The sequence below is a fragment of the Rattus norvegicus genome, chromosome 6 (genome assembly GCF_021556685.1).
Source record: "Rattus norvegicus strain SHRSP/BbbUtx chromosome 6, alternate assembly SHRSP_T2T, whole genome shotgun sequence".
Classification (NCBI taxonomy): domain Eukaryota; kingdom Metazoa; phylum Chordata; class Mammalia; order Rodentia; family Muridae; genus Rattus; species Rattus norvegicus.
This window is the reverse complement of record NC_141539.1, coordinates 15,029,290-15,043,135: the sequence shown is the minus strand read 5'-3', so window position 1 is coordinate 15,043,135 and position 13,846 is coordinate 15,029,290.

Below are 13,846 nucleotides of genomic sequence, written 5' to 3'. Positions count from 1 at the left end.
AGCCAAATGGCAGAGCCTCAAAGTTTCTTCTGGATCAGACTATTGTTGCTGGTTTATGAATGGCGTTTGCAAGTGGACTGAGTTGCGCTGCTGCTGGTTTGTATAAATCGAACTGCTGAGATCCTGACAACACAGATTAGATGCGTTCCAAAGAACTATTTCTAAACATGTCCACATCCTCCTTTGTCCTATTAACCTTCCCTTTCCACTACCTCTGCTGGGTGGTGGGCTAGAAGGGAGGTTAAAGCATTTAAGAACCCTAGTTAAAAGTGGGTTTCAAGGGGTTGGGGATTTAGCTCAGCGGTAGAGCGCTTGCCTAGCAAGCACAAGGCCCTGGGTTCGGTCCCCAGCTCCGAAAAAAAAAAAGTGGGTTTCAAAAAATATAAGCCTACACCTATAGAAAAACCATTTGACAAAATTGTACTTGTATTCAAGATTTAAAAAAAAAAACTCTCAGCAACCTAGCAAAGAACTGTAAAACCATCATCTTAAAAGATGTAACACTGAACAGAGTTTTCCTTTGTAATTTGGTAATAAAGTTTTATTTGGTAATAAAGCAAGAGGGCCCTCATCATCTCTCTTCATCCGTGTACTGGCATTCATAGCCACTGCTCAAAGGGAGTGGTTCTCGCACCTTCCTGATTCTGCGCCCTTTGATACAGTTCCGCATATTGTGAAGAGCCCCAACCATAAAATTATTTTGTTGCTCCTTCATAACTGTAATTTTGCTACTGTTATGAAGCATAGTGTAAATATCTGAATGGAACCCTACGGGCTTGTGAGCCACTAAGAACCTCTACTCTAAAGCCAGAAATAGGAAGATTGAAAAATCCAGAAAAAAAGAAGTGTCTTTATTTGTTGATGTACTATTTCTTATAAAGAAACATCTAAAGATTCTATAAAATTACTCTATGACCTAGTAAATGGTTTTATGAAGGTCCTCAGTTATAAGACTAATATAAAAATAAATTTTATAACGTGTAGATTCAGCGGTAAGCATGTAGAAAGTGAAAGGTAAAGGTTAGCTTGTAAGGGGCAGAAATACGAGTCTGAGAGAAGGAAGGGAAAGTGTAAGGCTCTACCACCACTGTCTTTGCTTTGTCACAGACTCAAAGCAGAGAATGGAGCCCAGATCTGAAAATGAACTCCTTAAAGTGTACAGTCTGTAGAAGGAGACATAGCAGAAACTTTTTATGAACTTGGCAAAGACTTTGTTCAGTGATGGCACCCAAACCATAATCCATGAAAGACAAAGATAAACTGGGTTTCACCCAAATGAGGGAGGAAGGCAGCTGGGTGACATGTTATTAATAGCTTTAAAATTCACGCTTACACAAGTCACACAGCCAGCGAGGGCTAGAAATTAACTCAGAGCAATCTTTCTCCAGAATTGACAGTTGCATGTGCAATGTTCTAGAATGAATTATTTTCCAGTTGCAAGCTGCCATGCATGGAGCAGACTTCGGCAGCATGGCTCTACCTCGGGACTCATCAATCCCGGACGCCTTCAGCTACAGCCTCCTCCTGGATCGGGGGCAGCCCGAGTGCTGGAGCTGCAGCGACGCCCAGCTTTCAACAGGTCCCGCGATGCTTCATCACCAAAGAAAAATGTTATGACAGAGGTTACAACGGCCATCTCCCCCGAAGCTTGCTAGCTCAGTCTTAATGACTTGTTACTGCTAGAAACAAGGACTGTCCTCATGTCATCCTCAGCTAGGCTAGAGCCTGGCCCTTGGTCAAAGTAGTTCTTGGAGGGACAGATGGGGTTTGGTTTGAACTCAGGCAGTGTGGGTCCTATCAGCTGGCTCTGCTTCTGTTTCCTTCTTTCCTGCCAATGTTAAACTCAGGACAAAATACGTAGTAGGTTTCAGTTAAGAGTGTTTGATGGAGAGATGGCTTGTAGATACCATTCTCGTATTTTATGTTATCTGTATTTCTAAGCCACAGACCTCAGATGGCCACAGTAGCCCTTCTGTGTTGTATAATAAAGCACGCACAACTCTCTTTAAAATTAAGGCTCCACCGTAGTAGATGGGGGGTCAGGAGCTTTCTGACAAGCTTCTAAGTGTCGAGACTGCCCACACATGGACCACATCGTGACCCCCAAGGCCAGAAGATGTTAGTTCCCAAGTACAGTGTCCTTCTTCCTTCCAACCAAGTCAGAACCCAAGAACAAGGCACTTCAGTCCTTCCTGTCCTGAGAAGGAAGGCTCACCTGGTTCCTCTCAACTCTAGTGAACATTCATTTGATTTTGAAAACAGCAAGAGCACACACTACAGCAGCAGGAATGCCACCGGACCAGCTGGAGACCCGGGACTGCCAAGGTCATGCTCACCACTTGCTGCTTACCACGGCCTGAGCAATGGTGTCCCCCCACCTAGCCAGTACATATACTGAAATATTTTCCTCCCTTTCCCTCTCCTCCTCCTCTCCTGTTCACTGAGGTAGGTCAGACACGAAGGCAAAACCCTCATCCAAGCGGTTAGTGTTTCTACAGAACAGGCCTGAAAAAGATCCCTCACTTCCTCTGCGCAGGCGCGCACCGGACACTACAGTGCCTTCGTTATAGACTTCGAAACCTCCAGGATCATGAGAAATGTTTCTGCTGTGTATAGTCTACCTGGCTTGCAGCATTTTGCCACAGGGGGCTGCACAAATTAAGAAGGGCTCTTAAAGAAACTGAGGCGTGTACATTTGAAGGCTGTGCGGAGCTTTGCCTGGGGAAGGTGAGATAGCCCAGGCTACCTTCTTTTGGTCAAACTTATGTTCCCCCGCCAAAAAATACTGGAAGCCTCCGTTGACTGTCCTCAGGGCCCCACGTATGAGCTCTGTGCAACTTGCTGCTGTTCTTCTCATGTTCTGCAAAGAACCTAACAAATACAGGATTTCCATCGTGGTACATGGCCCTAGGCCCCTGGGGAAGGATAGCCCATCCATCACGTATTCGGTGTGGCATACTCCACCTGCTGACAATCTCCCGAGCCATGTGTGGGTGAGGAGAGAAGACTTTCGCTTCCAGGAGCCTTGCCCCCTGCTCAGACGCAGAAAGCCTGCAGCTAGGCAGTAGGAGTAGGCTGTTACACCTCAGATCGTGCTTCCTACACTATAAGTACTATATGGGTCAGCTCGGGGCACTACAGCTGGGAGGAGCTTCGTGGAAAGGGCTGGGCCAGGTTTGATGGACAGGAGCATAAGGTGAAACCAGACAGGGTGAACCCAAAGCAAAGAAGAATGCATAAGGAGGCCTCCAGGAGGCCATGAGACATTGCCTGGGTTTTGAAGCCTTTCTATCTGCATGTTTCTCTAAAGGGTGCCCGGTGAAATGTTGCCCAGACATTTCCATCTCGGTACCTGTCAGGATGGGGTAGTTTGTCCCACAACGGGGAGGGACCAGAGGATTTGACCCCAGTAAACAAAATGGAGGTAGGAAGGAAGCAATGCTTACATTTTCCTCCCAAACAAGGAGGTGGCTATCAGTAACCTGGGCATTCAGTAGGACAGCATCAGGAACTGGATTAGGCGACCTGTGAGGAGTCGCCTTCCATCATTCCTGGGTCTCCTGCAGGAACCGATGTGAAGGTCAAGCTCCAGACTTTCTGGCCCATGGAACCACAGCAACACTGCTTCCTATGAGCTCCTGCTGCTCTTCTGCCTTAGAGAGCTCTGCCCTTACACGTGTTAAAGTGTCTGTGGGATAAAACGCCTTAGCTGTTTGGCAGACGATGGAAGAAACCAGGGAAACCAAGTGGCCCCAGCTCTCCCACCTGACAGGTTGCTCTTTAGAAGAATAGGGAGACGTAGACTTCCTTAGAGTCGGCCTCCACAGTTGCCAAGAACCTCTACCTGGCCGGTAAATTTCTTAGGCGCTGCAGCTGAACCACGAGGAAGGCCTTGGGGATTTACAGTGACTGTAGAATCAGAGCCACAGCACAGGCTTCCACAGGAGCAGCCAGCATCCAGCCCTTACTGCTTGCAGCTTCTGCTCAGGATGGCTTTGAGGACCTTGAGCTATGTGGCATTCAGAGGTAGGTAGGCAGTACAATGGTGGGAACAGCAGTGCAGTCTCCTGCCGTGGATGCTCTAGGTGTATGGGACATATTGCTAACCCATAATGACCAAGAATGCAAGGTCTTTAAAATACAAAGTGAAAATTTACATCTCTTTCATTTCATTTGATTGCCCATACTGCCATGTATTTTTTGCTCACAGAACAAGGCATTTTCCTTTCAAGGCTTAAGTCTTCTAGATCGGCACTCAGCCAGCCGTTCTCTGTTCATTTGCCTAGCGACACTCTGTCTCATACATAAGGGTTTCTAACCTTGTCTTATCATCCCCTGAATTGGAATCTCCTTTAGAACAGGCGCGAAGGATATGATGCAAGGAAAGCTGTCAGGGTAGCACCTAGAATGTAGTGGTAGCTCAACACATGTCAGATATTGCTATTGTCATCGTCGTCATTGTCATCGTCATTGTCACTATCACTGTGCTTTGCATTAAACCAGTGAGATTTTAAGTTTCTTCAGGCAACAGACAGGAGCTAAATAAGTACTAGTTAAATTTTATTGAGAGGATACAGTATCAAGTAAATCGAATGGTGGGTTAGAAGGTAGCATAACATAAAGACAAGAAACAGAATATCAGGGTGGCACATGCCTGTAATCCAAGCTAACGAGCTATGTGGGGGTTGAGACAGGAGGATCTCAAGTTCAAAGCCTTGGCTAGCTTAAAGAGACCCTGTCTCAAAATGAAAAGCCCTCCTCTCTTGTCTCTCTCTGTCTCTGTCCCTCCCTCTCTCCTCTCTCCCTGCCTCCTCCCCCCTTCCCTCTCTGAGCCTGGCCATAGTTGAAGTGTTTGAGCACTTGCCTAGCAGGTGTGATGTTGGAACCGACTGTCCATCCTTGGGAAGTCTCTGCTTCCCTGACTACTGTCTCACTCCCTACCATTCATAAGAACCGAAGGATTATCCAATGGTGCCTCCAGCTGTGACTCCAGCTGGACAGCCAGCTGTGCCTGGGCCCCAGCGAGTCTCACAGAGGTGCCTTAAATGAAAATGTTACCAACTAGAACTAGGTAGACGTGTACCTTAAGAAAAAAAGAATCCCAACAATATCAAGAAGGTTGGCGCTCCATTCTGACTGAAGAAACTAAATTGCCTTTTTCTCTGCTTGTCTTTGCAAACCACTTCGTGTGTTAATTTTATGAACCTTCAGTTCTTCCCCCAAACAGATGCAGAAAGACTCACTTTAAGGGTTGTATTTTTATACACAGACTTATGTGAGCCCTCCTTCCCTGTAGCCCTCCTTAAGGGAGGGAGTTTGTGTGGCGCCTCCTTATATCTCTTTAGGACTCTCTGTAATGAGAGCGTTACAGAGGTCAGCCTGCATCCCAGATCTCCTGTCAGCTGGACAACTCTTGGGGACAGCTACGTCCGAAGGCAGTAGCTGTGGAGACTAGAAACCTGTGCTCTTACCCCAAAGTGGAATAGCTCTGCAGATCGCTAGACTCCAAAGTGCCCGACAAGGTCAGCCAAGGCCATTGATGAGAGAGCATGATGACCAGTGATGACCAGCAGCAGCTCCTACTAGAACTCCCTCCCACCCGCAGGACTGTCCAGGATGCTCCCTCACAAGTGTTCTGCACACTGACTCCCACCCCGGGGAGCTCAGCATGGGATTCCAGCCAGGGGGAATTAATTTGTTCCTATTCCTTGTCCTCTAGTGCACAGTTGCCTGGATTCTGTCTGTTCCTAACCACAGCCTGGTTTTCCTGGGACACCCAATGCTTTAATTGCTATATTATTTCATTCCATGTAGCAGTGCCTTTTGTTTTCAAAGTATTCCCAGTTTGAACAATAAATCACGTAGGACACCCTCGTATCCCCGGGCCTCGTAGACAGGGGGCAGAAGTTAGATCATGTTGACATAATCTGAATTTCCTGAACACACACACACACACACACACACACACACACACACACACACACACACACCTTACAGTGAGTCTTTCACATCTGTCTGGAAAAAGAGCTATACCATTGGAATTCTCTTAAGCATGTCCTTGGGACCTCAGCATCCTCAGAGGCTGTATGGGCTGGCCCTAACTGGCTTCTTCCCCAGGATACTGTGTGACCTTAAGAAGCCAATCCACTCTCGCTTGGTCAGACCGTACCTCAGCCCCGCAGTCAACCTCCTTTGAGCTGTTACTCATACCACAGTGTTGATGGCCTCCTCCCCAACCCACACCTCTTCAACTGCACAGTCCTGCGTGCAGCTCCTGTGGTTCATGTGGCCTCTGAGCACCTCACTACCACAGCTCCGGGAGGCACCCGCATGCTCACCCAGGCTAGGCTTCGCCTCTGTATTCAATAATTCCTTCGGATGTCCATAGCTCATGGAATAAACCAGCACCTTTCTGGGCAGAAGAGCGGACCCCATGTGTGTGCGTAGTCTGTCTCAATGTACCTACAGGGCTCATTCCAAGAACTCCCAATTATGTCGGAAACCTTTACTTATACCAATCATATTGGCTCACTTTTTCCTTCCAGAAGTTTTCTCACACCCTGTATAAGCGTCACAAACAGATGTGGGGAAATTGTATCTAACTCTAGGGGAGCCAGGTCTGGGTATAGGCAGCCCTTGATTGGCACACAAGTGCAGGAACCGTAAAAGGTGACTACGTAATTGAAACCATACAAGGTAACCTTAATAATCAGGAAGGGAAATCACAATTGCCCTGTGACCTTTAAAAGTTTTTGTCAAAACATAAAAAAAATAAATAAACCAACCTTGTTGTTGGTTGTAAATGCAGAGGGAAATGAAAAATTAGTAAAAAAAAAAAAATAATGATGATTTTATTAGCCTATAACTTAAAACATTAGAAACACGGATAATTAAAGTATTTTATTCCTGTGTTAAAAGCTTATCAAATATAGTCCGAGCAGCCCTCCCTCCTCCCTCTCGGCCTGTGACACGGATCTCCACCACCAAGCATCGTTCCTGCCCTGGGGAACGGCCACACTTTGTTCTAAGTCTGGATCTGCCTGCGGATTGCCGGTTATGCTCTTGTGATGCCATAATGCCCCACGAGGACTCTCTGAGCTGCAGTTTCCTGCTGGCTATTTCAGTTCTCTGGGGCCTGTGCATACCTATGCTTGACCTCCTCCAGTCCGTCACTTCCAAACCTGTGGTCCAAGGTTCGTTTGACCAGGCCCTTCCTCTGTCTACTTATAACCACCATTTTCTATTTGTGCAGCATCTGATTCCATTGGGCAAATTAACTAGTATTTTGAAATATCAGTTGCTGACCCAAAGCAGAAGGCGGCACTCTATTTTGACCTCAGCTCTCTATGCCTACTGTGATGTGAACGGGGGATGCTGAGGTGACTGTACCCTCTCCGGTACCCTCTCTGGGTTCTTCCAGTGTGGCTTGGATGAGACCTTCATGCTGTCTGCTTCATCCTAACTTTGCCCTCGTGTCCCCGCCGCCACTCCCAATGCCTTCTACTCTCATTCAATTTCCTTTTCAGCGGCCATCTCTTTGTTTCTTGGTTGTATTTCTGATTTCGGAGGCTCACCCTCTATTACCCATCGTATATATAATTTAAACCTACATATTTAGGCCTACATATGGCTTTTCACTGGCAGACGAGCTGCTCTTACCAGCCCATGCTTGGCTGTCTGTGTATGACCTAACAGATGAGCAGCAACCAATCACAGACAGACCCTCAAAGAGGTGCCGTGATTGGCCACGCCCTGGTACGCCGACAGTCTTTGCCTTGTGGTTTGCGAGCTGACGGTAAAACAAATGGTTAGCATTTAAAACACAGACTTGCTTTGCATGGAGAGATACGTACAAGTTTGAGATTAGTTAAAAAAAAAACGGTCCCTGGCAACTGGGTTCAAATTGCAGTAGAACTTAGACCGCATGCAGTGACAGTTAATATACCGCGGTGGCTGCAATTCAAGCAGGTTGTTGGGAGTGGTATTAGTCGGCAAAACGAAACTCATGCATACCAGTGCTGGCAAAGCAAGACGTGTCTTATTAATGTCATTTACCCAGCATCTGTGAGTATATTCACAGCCCTGGGTCCCTCCTTGTAGTTGGGTGGAGTAGCCCTGGGGAATGGTGAGGAGACGTGCCACATAGAAGTCAGACTGTCAGAGAAGGACATCTGCGTCTCAGAGTGACTCCAGAGAGGAAGTCCTCTGCCAAGCTGTCTTAGGGTAGAAGCAGCCCTTTGCTTCATGGCACTGAGGCACTGGGGTTATTTCAATAACACAATATCCCATTTGTTTGGATTGACATGAAGTGCTTTGGAGAACTCCTGGGGGAGCTGGGGAGACCGTGGCAGCATTCCGAACCCATAAGTTGGCAGCCGAGAGTCTGAAAAACTCCAAATTAGTGGCGGGAAGATAGAAAAGAATTGCAGTCATAGAGATAAAGAAAAAAGAAAAAACTTTATATGTTAAAAATAAGGGAAAGTCTAATTATAGAAAGTATATGCATAGTGAAACAAATTATGAAAAAAGAAAGTCTTGCAACTTGCTGTGGAGTGAAGAAATGAAGTCCTGGGATGTCCAGGTTTGCCTTGCCCCTCCACAGCCCTCCTCTCTGTCTGCGAGTCACCCCTTCATGACAACGTTTCCCTTCCTTCCTTTAGGATATTACCAGTCCCCGTGCACATCCTTCAGCACGGGATTTAGCTTTTACTCTGTAGGGACTGTGCATGCCAGTGAGCTACATCAGCCTGCTTTTAAAACAATGTGTGTATTTGTTTTATTTTCTGTGTATGCATGTTCTGTATGTATCTATGTGTGTACCCTGTGCAACCTGTTGCCTTCAGAGATCGAAAGAGGGCATTGGGTGCCCTGGTCACAGGCCATCGTGTGGGCACTAGGAACTGATTCTTGGTCCTCTGATCTGAGCCAGTGAGTCATCCCTCCTGGCCACACCAGCTCATCTCATGTTATCGAGATCAGGGTCTTACTAAGTTGCACAGACAGGCCTTGAACTTACAATCCTCCTGTGTCTTTGAACATTGTATTTTTCCTCTCACACAGCTAGGATTGCAGTCCCCCCGCCTCTCTCTCTCCCTCCCTCCCTCCTCCTCTTCCTCCTCTTTCCTCCTCCTCCTCTTCTTCTTTCTTTTCTTTTTTCTTTTTCTTCTTCCTCTTCCTCTTATTTTTCTTTCTTCTTCTTCTTCTTCTTCTTCTTCTTCTTCTTCTTCTTCTTCTTCTTCTTCTTCTTCTTCTTTTTCTTCCTCCTCCTCTCTCTTCCTTTTCTTCCTCCCCCCCGTGTGTGTGTGTGTGTATGTGCATGTGTGTGTATGTGTGTGTGCATGTGTGAGTGTGTGTATGTGCATGTGCGTGTGTGTGTGCGTGTGTGTGTGTGTGTGTGTGTGCACATGGATGCTGGAAGACAAGCTTAGGTGTTGGTCCTCGTGTGCCATGGCCCTATTTTTAAGACAAAGCCTTTCATTGGCCTTAAGCTCACCAAGTAGGTTGGGTTGGCTGGTGGTTGAGGCCCAGGGATCCACCTGTCTCTACCTCTCCAGTGTTGGGATTAGACATTAGACATGACGCCATCACGGTCTGCTCCACCCGCCCAGGGGGACTGAATTCATACCCTCAAGCTCAAGGGGCAACCACTTTACCCTCCAGTGCACCAAGACTTGTCTTTAGAAAACATTTTAGGGCCCCGCTTATAGTACAGCCACCTCCCTCATCCCGCTCCTCTCCCCTGTGTTTGTTACCTGTTTGTCTGTAAAACTTCCCACAATTAAGCATCTCAAGCTGCTATTGGTGTGTTTCCTTTAATTTCCTGTCTGCTCACTGGATCTATAGGTCCAGTTTAGATCTGATTCTTTTGAGCAAGATGGCCTCATAAGAGGTGAGGTACATAATCACCTACAAAAACACACACAAACTCACATACGCGTGTGCACACACACATACAAACACATGCACATGTGCGCGTGCGCACACACACACACACACACACACACACACACACACACACACACTGTAACACTCTTTAATTCTAAGATTGTGCCTAGATCTACTCGTTTCTTGGGCTTTCCAAATGGTGAATTCAGATTCAGAGCATGTTCTGTTCTGTTTGATTCGCTGCTACAGTTAGCCCAGAAAAACTAGGATGAATGCCTGACTTTCTGGCCTTGAGCTCCAAGCTCTGTCATACACGGGTAAGTTTCTGAGGTCTGAACTTTGCAAAATAATTTAATCAAGGCCAAGATGTTTCCATTAGCCTTTCTCTAAATCCTCTCATCTTAGAGGTTGGGCCGGGCCCTGAGCACCTTACAGGAGTCTGAACACTAAGGCCCATTTCTCAAACATTCCCTCATGCTATTTTTTGGGTTACAAACAAGTTGCCTCAAGCCCAAACCCACCCTGCAGGAATGTCTGGCTTGGGCCAGCACAGAGTGCTTTTGCTTGGTGGTTTGTTTTGGTTTTAAACTCAACAAGACTGGAATTAGGTAGGGGCCATATTCTCCAGAGGTAGCTCAGAGACCCCAGCCTCCTTGTGCATTCTGTCTGCCTGGTCTCCCCAGCCAGTGCTACACAGACAGAAGCCCATATTTCTTTTTCTTTTATTTCACGAGGACCACTCAAGGAAGCATGATAAGAGGAAGCCTAAGATAATATTTGGTTGTGGGGGTTATGTTTTTGATGGTCCATTTTCATTACATGCCAGGCAGAGAAGTAAAGAAAGACCCACATGGCAGGTGGCAGAAGCTGGAGTCCAATGCTAATAGCTGGAAATATAAGTGATTTCGGTTACACTTCCTTTTAGGAGAGATTTCTTCTTTCTTTTGTCTGAGGCACTCCACAGGAGGAGACACAATGGAAAGGTGCAAGGGAAATCCAAGAAGTTATGCAGGCCAGAGGGTGTTTAGCCATGAAACTTGCTTTTGCCACTCCCAGAATGAAAAGTCAGCCAGGAGGAAAGGATTTATTTCACCCTACACATCACTGGAGGAAGTCAGGGCAGGAACTCAAACCAGGCAGGAGCCTGGAGGCAGGAACTGATGCAGAGGCCATGGAGGATGCTGCTTACTGGCTTGCTTGCTCAGACTGCTTTTTTATCGAACCGAAGACTATCAGCCTAAGGATGGTGCCACCTACAATAGGCTGGACCATCTTCCATCAGTGACTAAGAAAATGCTCTGCAGGTTTGCCTGCCGCCTGATCTTATGGAGGCATTTCCTCAATCGAGGCGTCCTTCTGTCCGATGGCTCTAGCCTGTGTCAAGTTCACATAAAAATAACCAGTACATATACTTTTATTTTACTGTGGGCACACACCACCACGCCCAGTCAGAAGGCAGAGGGCAGCATGGGAGAAGCTAATTCTGCCCTTCAAACATAGTTGCTGGGGTTCAAAGTCAGGTCGCTAGGCTTGGTGACAAGAACCTTGACCCACCAACCCATCTCAACAGCCTCGGTTTGACTTCTGCATGGTGTTGCCTTTCTCATCCCTGCCACACAGGCCCACAGTTAGCAGATGACTTACTGTAGATGAAGGAGAGGGAGGTTGAGAATGTGGCCCCCCTCCCAGTTATGCATTCTGGGTTTTCAGGTCACAACCCCAGCTCTGGCACTGACTGGGTTAACCTGAGTTAATTCTTCATGCCTTGGTTTCCTCCCTTGTAAAAATGGAGAAACCATAAACTCTTGTGGACTGCTGAAGGGATCCGGTGGAAAAAGTGCTTAGGCAGCTCGTGGGCAGTGTCAGCAAACACTTGCTAGTTCCAAGATCTCAAGGTTTCTGAGTTCATCCATTTATTACACGCTACTCTGCAGTGATCATCTGTGTTTGTCAAAATAGATACACAAAGAATGAAAAGACGGTCCCCTCTGCACGCCATGCTGCACTCTGCCCATCCTCTCTCCCAGTGAGTCTCTGCACAGCTTCATGGGCAACCCGACCTTCCTCTCACCAACACACCCTACTTCACAAGGCACTGAGCCCAGGTTACCCTCTCCCTTCGCCTACATCTTCTCAGATCGAGTTCAAGGCCTACCTTGCAACAAGATGTTTTGTGTTTCAAGAGGACCAGCCCAAATTCTCATAAGAACAGATGGAATGTTTTAACTACACAATTGAAAAAGTCCAGGGATAGACGTGGGTCTTGGCTTCATGTAGGGTCTCATTGGAAGTCTTGAGGACCCAGCTTCATCTACTGGCCCAGCCTGGTCTCTTCTGTCCCCACTTTTAGAATCTCTCCCTTGTGTCAACAAGTTTTCCATGCAAAATGGACTGAAAGTTAGAGAGAGAGAGCGAGAGCGAGAGCGAGAGCGAGAGCGAGAGCGAGAGAGAGAGAGAGAGAGAGAGAGAGAGAGAGGAACCCTTTCCTAGCTACTTCAGCAGGCAAGCATGTGCTCCTTGGTGGTGAATGGGTCACAAACCCATGCATGAGCCAATCTTGCAGTTTGAGATTTAGAGAATTCAGTGTTCCTACCTACAAGCCCTGCCTCAAAACATCTCCTGGCTGAAAGCTTCTTTGACCCTTAGCTCAGGGAAGGCACAAGGTCTCTCTAGCTCTCCTCAACCTTTTTTTTATCAGGTGAACAAATAACTCAGGGCACAGACTGGGGACCCAGTCAATAGAGTCCTCTCTCACACAGGAAAGCCCAAATAGGCAACATGTCGCCCACTACCACCACAAGCTGCTGTGGGAGCAGGGAGAAGTGTAGGCATAGCCTTATTTTTTTAGAGGAAGAGAAAAATCACAAACCAGTTGAAAAGACTCGTTCAGGAGAACACAGACCACACTCCTGTCACCCCTTTTCCAGCTGTGTACCTCTGAATAATCTCTCCGGGCATCACCCCATTAACCTTGGTTAGAGGGCTGCCAGGTCACATTTGATGACCTGCTGTCACCTGCTCCACGGAACGCTTACAAACCACATCTCTATCTAACCACCACAATTCCCTCAGCGGACAATGTAGGTCAGTTCCCTACTCGGGTCGGGGCTGGAGAGAAGAGCAAAGTGTGTCAGAGGTGAAGGGTGCCACCCTGGTGATGCTTCTGTGCTTGCCCCATAGCTCTGATCCCCCTCTGCCTCAGCCTCCCCATCTGTGAGAAGCACATAATTCCTGCCTTGTCTGGTCTAACCGTGTGCAGATTCAATGAAGTGAGTTAGACACGGGCATTCAGAACAGGGTCTGGCACTCGCTAGGCACAGACACCATTGGCTGTTGGTTCTGCATGCTTAGGGGCCTGCAGAGCTCTCAAAAGTGATGTCTGAGAGAGCAACAAGCCCAAGGCTGTCACCTTAGGAGAAGGTGTATTTCTGGCCAACCTGAGACCAGGAGGAGGTGCATTTGGGGATCTCGCCTTCATCCTGGACATTGAGTACTCGCTTCACGGTAGAGATTGGACACTGCTTCATCTTCCAATTCCAGGGGTTTGGACATTGTGTTAGCCCTGAAGTGTCGCAGCCTGCGTTTCCCAGGTGTGTCCTGACAGGCCGGATGTGGCCTCGTTCTCCAGCAAGCTCATGCCAGGAGCAGCTCGATTACGGTGGGTCTGTTACAGGTCCTCTCGACATTATCAGCTTCTCGCTTTCACATGCCAGACAACGCCGGAACCTTCCCTTCCTCCGTCATCCCCCTCAGTCTGGTGTTTGCTTTCAGGGCGACCTGTCCTGTAGAGGGGAGTTATCCACCTTCTGTCCTCCGGAAGGTCCTGCTCAGACACACCCAGAATCAACCCTCAGCCCTCATCCCCAAAGCTAGACTCCCTCCTCCTCCCATGGACATGAGAATCAGATGGGAGCTGAAGGAAGGTCTGGCTGAGTCTTAACTCTCCGGCCCAGGCCACAGC